Source organism: Neovison vison, chromosome 2 (genome assembly GCF_020171115.1).
Source record: "Neovison vison isolate M4711 chromosome 2, ASM_NN_V1, whole genome shotgun sequence".
Classification (NCBI taxonomy): domain Eukaryota; kingdom Metazoa; phylum Chordata; class Mammalia; order Carnivora; family Mustelidae; genus Neogale; species Neogale vison.
The window spans coordinates 183183931-183196651 of NC_058092.1; the positions used below are offsets into that span (position 1 = coordinate 183183931).

The 12721-nt window shown below is 42.4% G+C and overlaps 1 non-coding gene across 1 annotated transcript; it reads left to right on the top strand.

Annotated features, from left to right (window-relative positions):
- Positions 1–12279: 12279 nt before the first annotated feature.
- LOC122901377 lies at positions 12280–12468 on the top strand. Its single transcript, XR_006383466.1, has one exon. It is a non-coding gene; the product is annotated as a U2 spliceosomal RNA (small nuclear RNA).
- The last annotated feature ends 253 nt before the right edge of the window (positions 12469–12721 follow it).

The window sequence follows — 12721 nt, forward strand, 5'->3', positions numbered from 1 at the left end:
TTTCATTATTTTAATAAACTTAATCCTGAACACAGTATGTTAACAGTATTTTAAAGTTGACATCCTGGGGTGCCTGGGTGGCTCAGTGGGTTAAGCCACTGCCTTTGGCTCAGGTCATGATCCCAGGGTCCTGGGATCGAGTCCCGCATCGGGCTCTCTGCTCAGCAGGGAGCCTGCTTCCTCCTCTCTCTCTCTGCCTGCCTCTCTGCCTACTTGTGATCTCTCTCTGTCAAATAAATAAATAAATTCTTTAAAAAAAAAATAAATAAAGTTGACATCCTAATGTATTTACTAGAACCTGAGGTGAAAAAAAATAGGCTGATATTACAGCAAATATCACGAACTAATAAGTTACTTTTTTTTTTTTAAGATTTTATTTATTTGACAGACAGAGATCACAAGTAGACAGAGAGGCAGGCAGAGAGAGAGGAGAAAGCAGGCTCCCCGCTGAGCAGAGAGAGCAGGGAGGAAGCAGGCTTCTGGCAGAGCAGAGAGCCCGATGCGGGGCTCAATCCCAGGACCCTGGGATCATGACCTGAGTTGAAGGCAGAGGCTTTAACTCACTGAGCCACCCAGGCACCCCTAATAAGTTACTTTAAATATATCTATGGAGCACCAGGGTGGCTCAGTCATTGAGCGTCTGCCTTTAGCTCAGGTCTTGATCCCAGAGTCCTGGGATTAAGCTCCATATCGGGCTCCCCACTCTGTGGCAAGCCTGCTTCTCCTTCTCCCACTCCCCCTGCTTGTGTTCCCTCTCTCACTGTGTCTCTCTCTGTCAAATAGATAAATAAAATCTAAAAAAAAAAATTTTTTTTTTTTCATCTAATCTGGGGCGCCTGGGTGGCTCAGTCGTTAAGTGTCTGCCTTCGGCTTGGGTCATGATCCCGGGGTCCTGAGGTTGAGCCCCGCGTAGGGCTCCCTGCTCAGCAAGAAACCTGCTTTTCCCTCTCCCACTCCCCCTGCTTGTGTTCCCTCTCTCACTGTCTCGCGCTCTCTCTCTCTGTCAAATTAATTAATTAAATTTTTTTTTTAAATTCATCTAATCTGACAGTGCCTGGCTATTTCAGTTGGTAGGACATGTGACTCCCGATCTCAAGGTTGTGAGTTCAAGCCCCATGTTGGGTGTAGTGCTTATTTTAAAAAATTAATTAATTGGGTGCCCGGGTGGCTCAGTTGTTAAGCTCTGCCTTTGGCTCAGGTCATGATCCCAGGGTCGTGGGATCGAGCCCAGCATTGGGCTCCCTGCTCAGCTGGAGGCCTGCTTCTCCCTCTCCTACTCCCCTGCTCGTGTTCCTTCTCTCGCTGTGTCTCTCTCTGTCAAATAAATAAATAAAATCTTTTTAAAAATAAAATAAAAGTTAATTGGTTGATTGATTGATTGATTAATTAATGTAATCTGAAGCGCAACTCCCCTGCTTCCTCTAGTAATGGAAACAACTCCACCTCCTGACCAGATCTCCTCAGGTTTAGCAAGGCCACTGGAGATTACATTTTCCACCTTTTGCCTGACTGATTAAAAGGGAGATCTGCAAGTTAGGCTGACCATACAGACATGGGCAACACACTAGGTAATGCCAGAACAGCAAAATACAAGGAACTTGGGTCCCTGAATGACCTACACCCCTGACCCACCTATCAAATTTGTTTTTACACAAGAGAAAAAGAGGTATTCTTTTCTATGATTTTGCTCCCTGCTAAACAGCTCAATGAATATCCTAACTAAACATCCATCCTAAAAGACAACTATCGTGTGTTGTTTTGTTTTTTATCTTCAGGCCAAATACACAGTTCCTTCCCTCTAGTGACATGGTTTCTAGATTCTTTATCTTAATGGTCTCTAGACAAAAGCCCGTGTATGTATTTATTTATTTATTAAGTTGGCTCCATGGGATCCTTAACCAACTGAGCCACCCAGGAGCCCTGTATAATCTTTTAAAAGCAGAGCTTAGGGGCACCTGGGTGGCTTGGTGGGTTAAAGCCTCTGCCCTTGGCTCAGGCCATGATCTCAGGGTCCTGGGATCGAGCCCCACGTTGGGCTCTCTGCTCAGCTGGAGCCTGCTTCCTCCTCTCTCTCTCTCTGCCTGCCTCTCTGCCTACTTGTGATCTCTGTCAACTAAATAAATAAAATCTTTTTTTAAAATTAATTAATTAATTAAAGCAGAGCTCAGGGATGCCTGGGTGGCTCAGTGGGTTGAGAGAGATCAACTGTTTTGTTTTGTTGTTTTTTTTTGTTTTTGTTTTTGTTTTTTTAAAGATTTTATTTATTTATTTGACAGAGAGAAATCACAAGTAGACGGAGAGGCAGGCAGAGAGAGAGAGAGGGAAGCAGGCTCCCTACTGAGCAGAGAGCCCGATGCGGGACTCGATCCCAGGACCCTGAGATCATGACCTGAGCTGAAGGCAGTGGCTTAACCCACTGAGCCACCCAGGCGCCCCTTGTTTTGTTGTTTTGCTTTGTTTTGTTTCAATTCATTTGAGAGAGACAGAGAGTGAGTGAGAGCTCAAGCAGGGGGGCATGTCAGAGGGAGAGGGAGAAGCAAACTCCCTGCTGAGCAGGGGTCCAGAACTCCATCCCAGGACCCCACGATCATGACCTGAACCAAAGACAGATGCTCAACCAACTGAGCCACCCAGGTGCCTGAAGAGACCAATCCTTGATCTTGGCTCAGGTTTTGATCTCACGGTCATGAGTTTGAGCCCTCAGCACTTGCTGCTTGGTACTACCTTCAGTTTCTCATACGGATAGCTCCTTCCCATTGTTTTGTATCAGCTTCAGTGTTTTTTCCTTTTTATACCCTCAGAGATACCAACATTGACCTATCTATCTATCTATTTACTTTTCAAGTGTTTATTTAAATTCTAGTTGGTAGGATACCTGGGTGGCATAGTTGGTTAAGCACCCAACTCTTGGTTTCCAAATGGGTCATGATCTTAGGGTTGCGAGATCAAGCCCCATGTGGGGTGCTGTGCTCACACAGAATTTGCTTGGTTTCTCTCTCCCGCTCCCTCTTCCCCTTCCCCCTGCTTTCTCTTTCTCTCTAAAGATGATATGAACGAATGAATGAATGAACAAATAAATTCTGGTTTAGTTAACATACAGTGCTCAGTTCCTTGACCTTATCTGGGCAACTTTTCTCCTCTTCACCAGAGCCTCCTTCTTCCAGTCACAGAATGGAATATATCATCACTTCCCAAATAATTAGCTCAAATACATGACCTCAGCTTCCTATCTGTGCTGTTTGTCCCACCAGCTATTTCCACAGCACTTTGTCTGCGTCCCTGGAGCATCCATTGAAACTTCTTCCTATGCAATCTTTCCTTCTCTGGCTTCTTTCCTGATTTCAGTCATTCTCTGGCCAACTCTACATTCTCTTTCTAATAAGCCCTTTCTGGAAGTTTAAAAAAATTTTTTTGGCCAAAGATCAAGAAAAATTCCTTCTCTTTGCCAGGAACCAGATTTGCTACCAGGCTATTTTATAAGACTGTTAATGAAAAGTTCATAATTTTTAAGAGACAGACATTGTTTAAAAATATTTTCAAACAAGATTTTAATTTTCTTTAAAACATTTTTTAAAGATTTGTTTGTTTGTTTTAGAAATCTCTATCCCCGGGTGCCTGGGTGGCTCAGTGGATTAAGCCACTGCCTTCGGCTCAGGTCATGATCTCAGGGTCCTGGGATCGAGTCCCGCATTGGGCTCTCTGCTCAGCAGGGAGCCTGCTTCCTCCTCTCTCTCTCTGCCTGCCTCTCTGCCTACTTGTGATCTCTCTCTCTGTCAAATAAATAAATAAATAATATTAAAAAAAAAAAAAAAGAAATCTCTATCCCCAATGGGGGACTAGAACTCATGGCCCCAAGACCCAGAGTCAGGCACCCTTTAACAGTTATGTTTATTGAGAAATAATTTAGATGCAGCAGAATTCTCCCTTTACATGAGTTCTCTGAGTTTTGACAAACATATATAGTACTACAACCACTACAATAATCAAGACATAGAACAGCTCTGTCCAACAGAAAACCATTGCATTTCTAATTAAAATTTTTGTAGGATAGCCACATTTTAAAAAGTAAATAAGAAAAGTAAATTAAAAACAATAAAAAGGAGGGGCGCCTGGGTGGCTCAGTGGGTTAAGCCTCTGCCTTGGGCTCAGGTCATGATCTCAGGGTCTTGGGATCGAGCCCTGCATTGGGCTCTCTGCTCATTGGGGACCTATTTCTCTCTCTCTCTCTCTGCCTGCCTCTCTGCCTACTTGTGATCTCTGTCTATCAGATAAATAAATAAAATCTTAAAAAATAAAAATCAAAAGGAAAGAAGAGAGGCATCTGGATGGCTCAATCAGTTCAGCATCTGTCTTCTGCTCAGATCATGATATCAGGGTCCAGGGATCAAGCCCCACATCAGGCTCCCTGCTCAGAAGCAGCAGGTTTGATTCTCCCTCCTCTTCTGCCCTTCTCCCTGCTTGTATGTGTACTCTCTCTTTCTCTCTCTCTGAAATAAATAAATTAAATAAAATAAAAAGTAAAAAAGAGTCAAGAAATTATTTTAATTGTATATTTTAACTAAATATGTCCAAAATAATACCATTTTATTTTATTTTATTTTTAAAGACTTTATTTATTTGACAGAGACACAGAAAGAGAGGGAACACAAGCAGGGGGAGTGGGAGAGGAAAAAGCAGGCTTCCCGCTGAGCAGAGAGCCTGATGTGGGGACTCAATCAGATCATGACCTGAGCGGAAGGCAGACGTTTAATGATTGAGCCACCTAGGCTCCCCTCATTTTTTTTTAAAGATATATTAATTTTTTTGAGACAGAGAGTGTGCACATGCAAGAGCAGGGGGGTGAAGAGGGACTCCTCAGGCAGAATCTCGGTTGAGTGAGGACCTGACTTGGGGCTTGATCCCAGGACCCTGAGATCATGACTTGAGCCAAAATCAAGAATCAGTCATTTAACTGACTGACCTACCCAAGTGCTCCCCAAAATAGTATCATGCTAACAGTAATGATGAAGTTTTTTGCAGTAAGTCTTTGAAATGTAGTGTGTATTTTATATATATGTAGTATATCTCCATTCAGAAGTTAAATTTTCATATGAAATACTTGATCTGCTTCATCAAATTTACTTGAAAAAGTAGATATGCATACCAGAGTTATTCTAAACATACTTTTTTTTTTTTAAGATTTTATTTATTTAACAGAGAGAGAGAGATATCACAGGTCAGCAGAGAGGCAGGCAGAACGAGAGGGAGATGAGGCTCCCTGCCAAGCAGAGAGCCTGAGGTGGAGCTCGATCCCAGGACCCTGAGATCATGACCTGAGCCCAAGGCAGAGGCTTAACCCACTAAGCCACCAAGGTGCCCCTCTAAACATACTTTAAAGTTTTCCAATAATTGAATCAATGATCAATTTTTAAGTTTAAATTTTTGTTAATTAAAATTAAGTACCACCAGGGTACCTGGTTTGCTCTGTCTATAGAGCATGCCACTCTTGATTTTGGAATTCTAAGTTCAAGCCCCATGTCAGGTGTAGAGCTTACTTTAGAAAGAAAATTGTTTAAATTAAATACAACTAAAAGTTCTGTTCCTTTCTTGCACTAGTCACAATTCGAGTACTCAGTAGCCACTGTGGTTAGTGCCTACTATATCAGATGGCTCAGATTACAACATATTTCCAATAGCCCCCCAAATTCCCTAGTATCCTTTGTAGTCAGATTGCCTCCTCCCCAGATGGTCGCTCCTGGCAATGACTGGTCAGATTTCTTTACTTAGTTTTTTTGCCCTTCTCAGAATGTTAATGAGAATAAAATAGCTAGCTTGGACCATTTACCATAATGCTTTTGAGATTCACCCTTGTTAAGACTGTATTTTCTGGAGTGCCTGGGTGGCTCAGTCTTTAGGCATCTGCCTTTGGCTCAGGTCATGATCCCAGGATTGTGCGATCTAGCCCCATATTGGGCTTCCTGCTCTTTGGGAAGCCTGCTTCTCCCTCTCCCACTCCCCCTACTTGTGCTCCCTCTGTCGCTGTGTCTCCCTCTGTCAAATAAATAAAATCTTAAAAAAAAAAAAAAGGCTGTATTTTCTACTAGAGATAAGCTTAAAGCATAATCAGATGTTATCCACACTAGTTGCCCCGCCCTCTAGTAATGAAGTTGCTCTCCTTGAACTGTTTCTCGTATCTGAGCAGAAATGGAAGAGATTATAATAGTTTACTATATGCCAACACTGTTCTAAGTGCTTCCCTCTAAACCACTGCATGTCTAATAGTCATGTAATCCTCAATCAAGAAATAAGCACAGGAGAGGTAACTGGACTGCCCAGCATTAACACAGCTGTTCGGAGAAGGAGTCAGATTTGAACCGAGGCAGTCTGGTTCCACAGTCCATAACTTCTGCTTCCAACCATCCCTGCCCCAACTCGGGTGATTCAGAATAAATGAGCTCCTCTATGAGATGACTTGGTCACTATCTTTCCATTTTGCGATGGCCTTCGTCCTTTATGCTCAGGAATGGTAATGATATGCAATGTTCCTTTCTTTTTGGAACCCTGAAAGATGGGGTTTCTTTATCCTTTAACAGAATAATACAAGGTTGTGAGCACACCAAAATTATCATGGCCTAGTACTTAATATAAAGTCCAAGGAATATGTTACATTTTTGTTCTCTTTCTTTAGTTATCACATAGAAATAATTTCATGAAAATGGATCAGCCTAGGCCTTGCTTACCTAGTGTCAGGTTATTAATTCCATGTGTTCTTACGTGAAGAAAGCAGAGTCATATGGCCTGTGGTCAAGAGGCCTTTCTGGGGGCACCTGGGTGGCTCAGTGGGTTAAAGCCTCTGCCTTCAGCTCAGGTCATGATCTCAGGGTCCTGGGATCAAGCCCCGCATCGGGCTCTCTGCTTGGCAGGGAGCCTGCTTCCCCCTCTTTCTCTGCCTGCCTCTGTGCCTACTTGTGATCTCTCTGTCTGTCAAATAAATAAATAAAATCTTTTTATTTATTTATTTTTTTAAAAATTTTTTTTTTTAATTTTATTTATTTGTCAGAGAGAGAGGGAGAGAGAGCGAGCACAGGCAGACAGAGAGGCAGGCAGAGGCAGAGGGAGAAGCAGGCTCCCTCTGAGCAAGGAGCCCGATGTGGGACTCGATCCCAGGAAGCTGGGATCATGACCTGAGCCGAAGGCAGCTGCTTAACCAACTGAGCCACCCAGGCGTCCCAATAAATAAAATCTTTAAAAAAAAAAAAAAAAAAAGAGGCCTTTCTGCTTCCTGAAGCTGGATTATGCAAAGGTTCTCTGGCAGACGGTCTGAATCCCCACTCTCCCAGTCACACAGTCACAATTACCAGCGTCAATGAGGCCTCTAACACTGTTTTTCGAAACCATCCAATCCGTATCCACCTTTGAACCCCATTGGTTCTCAATTATTGACCGCCTTTTTCCTAAGAGAAGTCGAAGCCACAGATGGAAAATCCTCTCCTTTTCCCAGCTGCAGTTTAGTGACCTCCCTCCACCCGCACCCATCTTCTGCTTTCCTTCACCAGGAAGGAAATGTCCTTCCTCCAGTCAAAGATTAATCCCTCTCTGTGCGCGCTGGCCTCCGTCCCAGTTCTCAAGGACTGCTAGTTCTTCAGGAGAGAACTATTTCTTCTTTCCCTGTAACTTCAATTTCAATATTGGATCCTCCTGAGCGGTATTTAAATACATTCTAGGGGCACCTGGGTGGCTCAGTGGGTTAAAGCCTCTGCCTTAGGCTCAGGTCATGATCCCAGGGTCCTGGGATCTCCTCTGCTCCGCAGGGAGTCTGCTTCCCTTCCTCTCGCTCTGCCTGCCTCTCTGCCTACTTGTGATCTCTTGTCTGTCAAATAAATAAATAAAATCTTTAAAAAAAAAGAATTATTTAAAAAAATTTAAAAAATGATTATTTACATACATGTAAGCACCTAGAATTTATGATCATTCCAAATATCTGTGGAGAGATGTAAAATCCTATTTTAAAAAGTATTAGCTCAATATAATGTGGAAGGAACACTGCAAAAAACAAAACTTGAATTACTTCTTAAACGAAGTAAAAACTTCATTAATTTTCCAGCACACTATTCATAGAACTTCTCTTTCAGTGGTGCCTGGGTGGCTCAGTCATTAAGTGTCTGCCTTTGGCTCAGGTCATCTCAGGGCCTGGGACCGAGCCCCACATTGAGCCCCACATCAGGCTCCCTGCTGAGCGGGGAGCCTGCTTCTTCCTCCTCTCCCTCTGCCCTTGCTTGTGTTCCCTCTCTCTATGTGTCTCTCTTTGTCAAATAAATAAATAAAATCTTTTAAAAAAAAGGTGTTATTTATTTATTTAAAAGAGAAAGTGAGTGAGAGGGAGAGTATGGGTAGAGGGGAGGAGGAGAAGCAGGCCTCCTGCTGAGCAGGGAGCTCTATCCCAGGACCCTGGGATCATGACCCTAGATGAAAGCAGTTGCTTAACCGACTGAGCCACCCAGGTGCCCCAAAATCTTTTTCTTTTAAGATTTTATTTATTTATTTGTCAGAGAGAGAGAAGGGAAGCAGGCTCCTCGCTGAGAGAGAACCCAATGTGGGTCTTGAACCCAGGACCCTGGGATCATGACCTCAGCCAAAGTCAGATGCTTAACCAACTGAGCTACCCAGGTACCCCAAAAGAGAATCCTTGAGGCATCTTCGGTGCAAAAAGGGTGGTTTTATTAAAGCACAGGGAAATAAATAAATAAATAAGGCAAGCATGAAAGCAGGCACCGGGATAGGACCCCTTGGCAGAAAGAGCTGTGCTATAGTCATGAGGAGTGGCTGGTTATATACTTTCAAGTTGAGTGTGGGTTAGGGATCATGTAAGTCTCTAAGGAATTTGGAAGCAAAGTTTCTAGGACCTTGAGGAGTTGACTGTTGTCAGGAAAAGTTTATTTATTACTGTCTAGTAGAATCTTAATCATGAGACCCTTCAGATGTCCATCAGCAGGCCATATGCTTGGAGACTTATTGCTAAAATATATCTTTGGAGAGTATGGGGTAAAGATAAAAGAAGTTTCCAAAGAGATTTTCGCAGGATCTTGGGTGTCAGGCTAATGTGAACCTGGGGTTGCCTTTTGCCTCCTGCCATGTGTTAACATCAAGGCAGTTACTCGCACTGAGAAATGTCACTCTGCTTGTCTCGAGTACTTGTCAATAGGCTCTAAGTTCTAAAGAAGTTTAATTCTTTTTCTTTTGCCTTTGTTCACATCACAAACCTAAATACCTATGGACTTTCACTATAATTTAAGGGTAGCATTTCAAATCACAGGGGAAATAAAGGTTATTCAATGAATAGTTAGAATAATAGGGTAGCCATCTGTATAAACAAAATTAGTTAGATTCTTACCTCACTCCTTTCTTTAGGATAGCTTCTAAATGGATTGAAAACTTAAAAAATAAACAAACAAATAAAAAAATTCTCAAATAAACAATTATAGAATTTATTATTATTATTTCTTTTATAATCAGAGTGGGAAAGGCCATTCCCCCACGCCCCAGAAATTCAGGGGCAATAAAAGTAAAATTTTATAGGGGCACCTGGGTGGCTCAGTGGGTTAAAGCTTCTGCCTTTGGCTAGGGTCATGATCCCAGGGTCCTGGGATCGAGCCCCCCATCGGGCTCTCTCCTCAGCAGGGAGCCTGCTTCCCCCTTCTCTCTCTGCCTGCCTCTCTGCCTAGTTGTCATCTCTGTCAAATAAATAAATAAAATCTTAAAAAAAAAAGAAAAAGAAAAATTTTATAAATTTTACTACATAAAAGTAAAAACTTCTGCACAGTAAAATGCTCCAAAATCCAAGTAAAAAATAATCAAAACAAAAATTAACAGAAGATTTTTAGGTGCTATGACAAAGGATTAAGATAATGAGTTCCCAAAAATTAACAGGAAAAGGAGCAGTGTCCAAATAGAAAAAGAACAAAAGAAATGAATACTGGTTACTAGAAAAGGAAATACAAGTGTTTCTTACAGCTGTGAAAAGATAACCTCACTCATACTGAGAGAAATACTAAACAAAACTATATCAGGCCAAAAAAAAAAAAACCAAACAAACAATAAACAGAAACTGTATCAGGTTACCAGAGAGGGCCATGAGGGCCATCATCTCCTTTTCTCCCTCTCTGTGCACTGAGATCTGGTATCTATTCTTCCACCTCATTCAAACTGAGCTGACATTATCCCCTTCCTTACTTTGGAAGTGTGAGCTGTTATGAAAGGAGGCCAGGCTGCTCCTGGAGAGGCTGAGAGGAAAGGAGAACTCTAGTGCCAGATGTGTGAGTCAAGAGATCACCTTGAACAGGCCCGGATCAGATGACTCCAGCTTCAGCGGCCATCTGACTACAAGCAAATTAGAGACCTTAAGTCATCACCATCTAGCTGAGCTCCGTCATCCCAAAAGCCAACAGATACGAAGAAGTTGTTATTTTAAACCACTACATTTTGTGACAGTTTGTTACAATAGATAATAGAAGCAGTGCTATTCACCTATAAGCAGGCTTAAAAATTGGAAAATAATACTATTTGGCAAGTGTTGGGGGAAGATAGATGCTCTCATACATTGCTGGTAGGAGTGTAAACCGGTATAAACTTATGCAAGTCAAGTTGGCCACATGTATTAAAATTGTAAATCCACAAGATCTGTGACCAAGCAATCCTACCTGCAGAAACATATTCTACTGATACAATTTTACAAGAGGGAAACGAGCTAAATACGAGGTTATTTATTGCAGCACTGCTTGAGTGCAAAAGATAAAAAATCCCCTACATAGGAGCACCTGGGTGGTTCAGTCGGTTAAGTGTCTGCCTTTGGTTCAGGCCATGATCTCAGGTTCCTGGAATCAAGCCCTGCATTAGGCTCCCTGCCCAGTGGGCAGCCTGCTTCTCCTTCCTCTGCTGCTCCCTCTGCTTGTGCTTGCTCTCTCTCTTTCTTTGTCATGTAAATAAATAAAGTCTTTAAAAAAAATCCCCTGCATGAGGGGTACCTGTCTGGCTCAGCCTGAGAACACGTGACTCTTAATCTCTGGGTAGTGAATTCAAGCCCCACTTTAGGTGTAGAGCCTACTTTAAATTTTTTTTTAATATTTTATTTATTTTACAAGTAGACAGAGAGGCAGGCAGAGAGAGAGAGAGAGAGAGAGGAGGAAACAGGCTACCTGCTGAGCAGAGAGCCCGATGCTGGACTCGATCCCGGGACCCTGAGATCATGACCTGAGCTGAAGGCAGAGGTCTTCAGCTGAACCACCCAGGCGCCCCTAGAGCCTACTTTAAATAAATAAATAAATACTCCTTCCCATTAAAAAAAAAAAAAAGATATTTTTAAAAGATTTTATTGTTAAGTAATCTCTACACCCAATGTGGGGCTCAAGCTAAAACCCCATGATTAAGAGTTATGCACTCTATTGACTAAGCTAGGCAGGCATCCCATTCAAAAAAAAGTTTTTTTTTTAAAGATTTATTTATTTATTTTAGAGAAAAAGTGTGCACACACACACAAGGTAGTGGGGGCAGGAGCAAAGGGAGAGAATCTTTTTTTTTTTTTTAAGATTTTATTTATTTATTTGAGAGAGATCACAAGTAGGCAAAGAGGCAGGCAGAGAGAGGAGGAAGCAGGCTCCCCGACAAGCAGAGAGCCCTATTCGGGGCTTGATCCCATGACCCCAGGATCATGACCTGAGTCGAAGGTAGAGGCTTTAACCCACTGAGCCACCCAGGTGCCCCAAGAGAGAAAATCTTTAAGCAGTCTCCCAGGGGGGCATTTGGGATCAGGCCCCGCATCAGAGTCTCTGCTTGCAGGGCAGGCCCGTTTTCCCCTCTCTCTCTGCCTGCCTCTCTGCCTATTTGTGATCTCTCTGTCAAATAAATAAAATAATAAAATCTTAAAAAAAAAAAAAAAAGCAGTCCCCAAGACCCATGAGATCATAACCTGAGCCAAACCAGAGTTGGACAATCAAGTGAGTTACCCAAGGGTTGCCCAAAAAACGGTTTTTAAAAAATGGCCTATATACTCATAAATTGGGGATTGAGTAAACATACTATGGTAATTCATACAAAAAATATTTGGCTGGCAAAAAAAATGGGAACACATTTTACATTCTGATATAGAAAAATTTACAAGATATATTATTTGAAATACAAGATACAGAATCTGTGTAAAAATGGGGAGAAAAGATAGGTTGCCTGACTGGATCAGTCAGTAGAGCACATGGCAACTGATCTCAGGACTATAATAAATTCAAGCCCCATGTTGGGTGTAGAGATTATATCGCTTCTCGGCCTTTTGGCTAAGATCAAGTGTAGTATCTGTTCTTATCAGTTTAAAAGTAAAATCTTTGGACACCTGGGTGGCTCAGTTGGTTGGGCGTCTGCCTTCGGCTCATGTCATGATCCCAGGATCCTGGGACTGAGCTCCACATCTGCTCCCTGCTCTGCAGGAGCCTGCTTCTCCCCCTCCCTCTGCTGCTCCCCCTGCTTGTGTACTCCCTCTCTCTCAAATGAATGAATAAAATCTTTAAAAAAATAAAAAAACCAAAATCTTAAAAAATTTTTTTTGAACGGCGCCTAGGTGGCTCAGTCAGTTAAATGGCTGCCTTTAGCTCGGGTCATGATCTCACAGTCCTGGGATCAAGCCCTGCATTGGGTTCTTTGCTCAGTGGAGAGCCCGCTTCTCTCCCTCCCTTCATTTGCCGATCTGCTTGCTTGTACT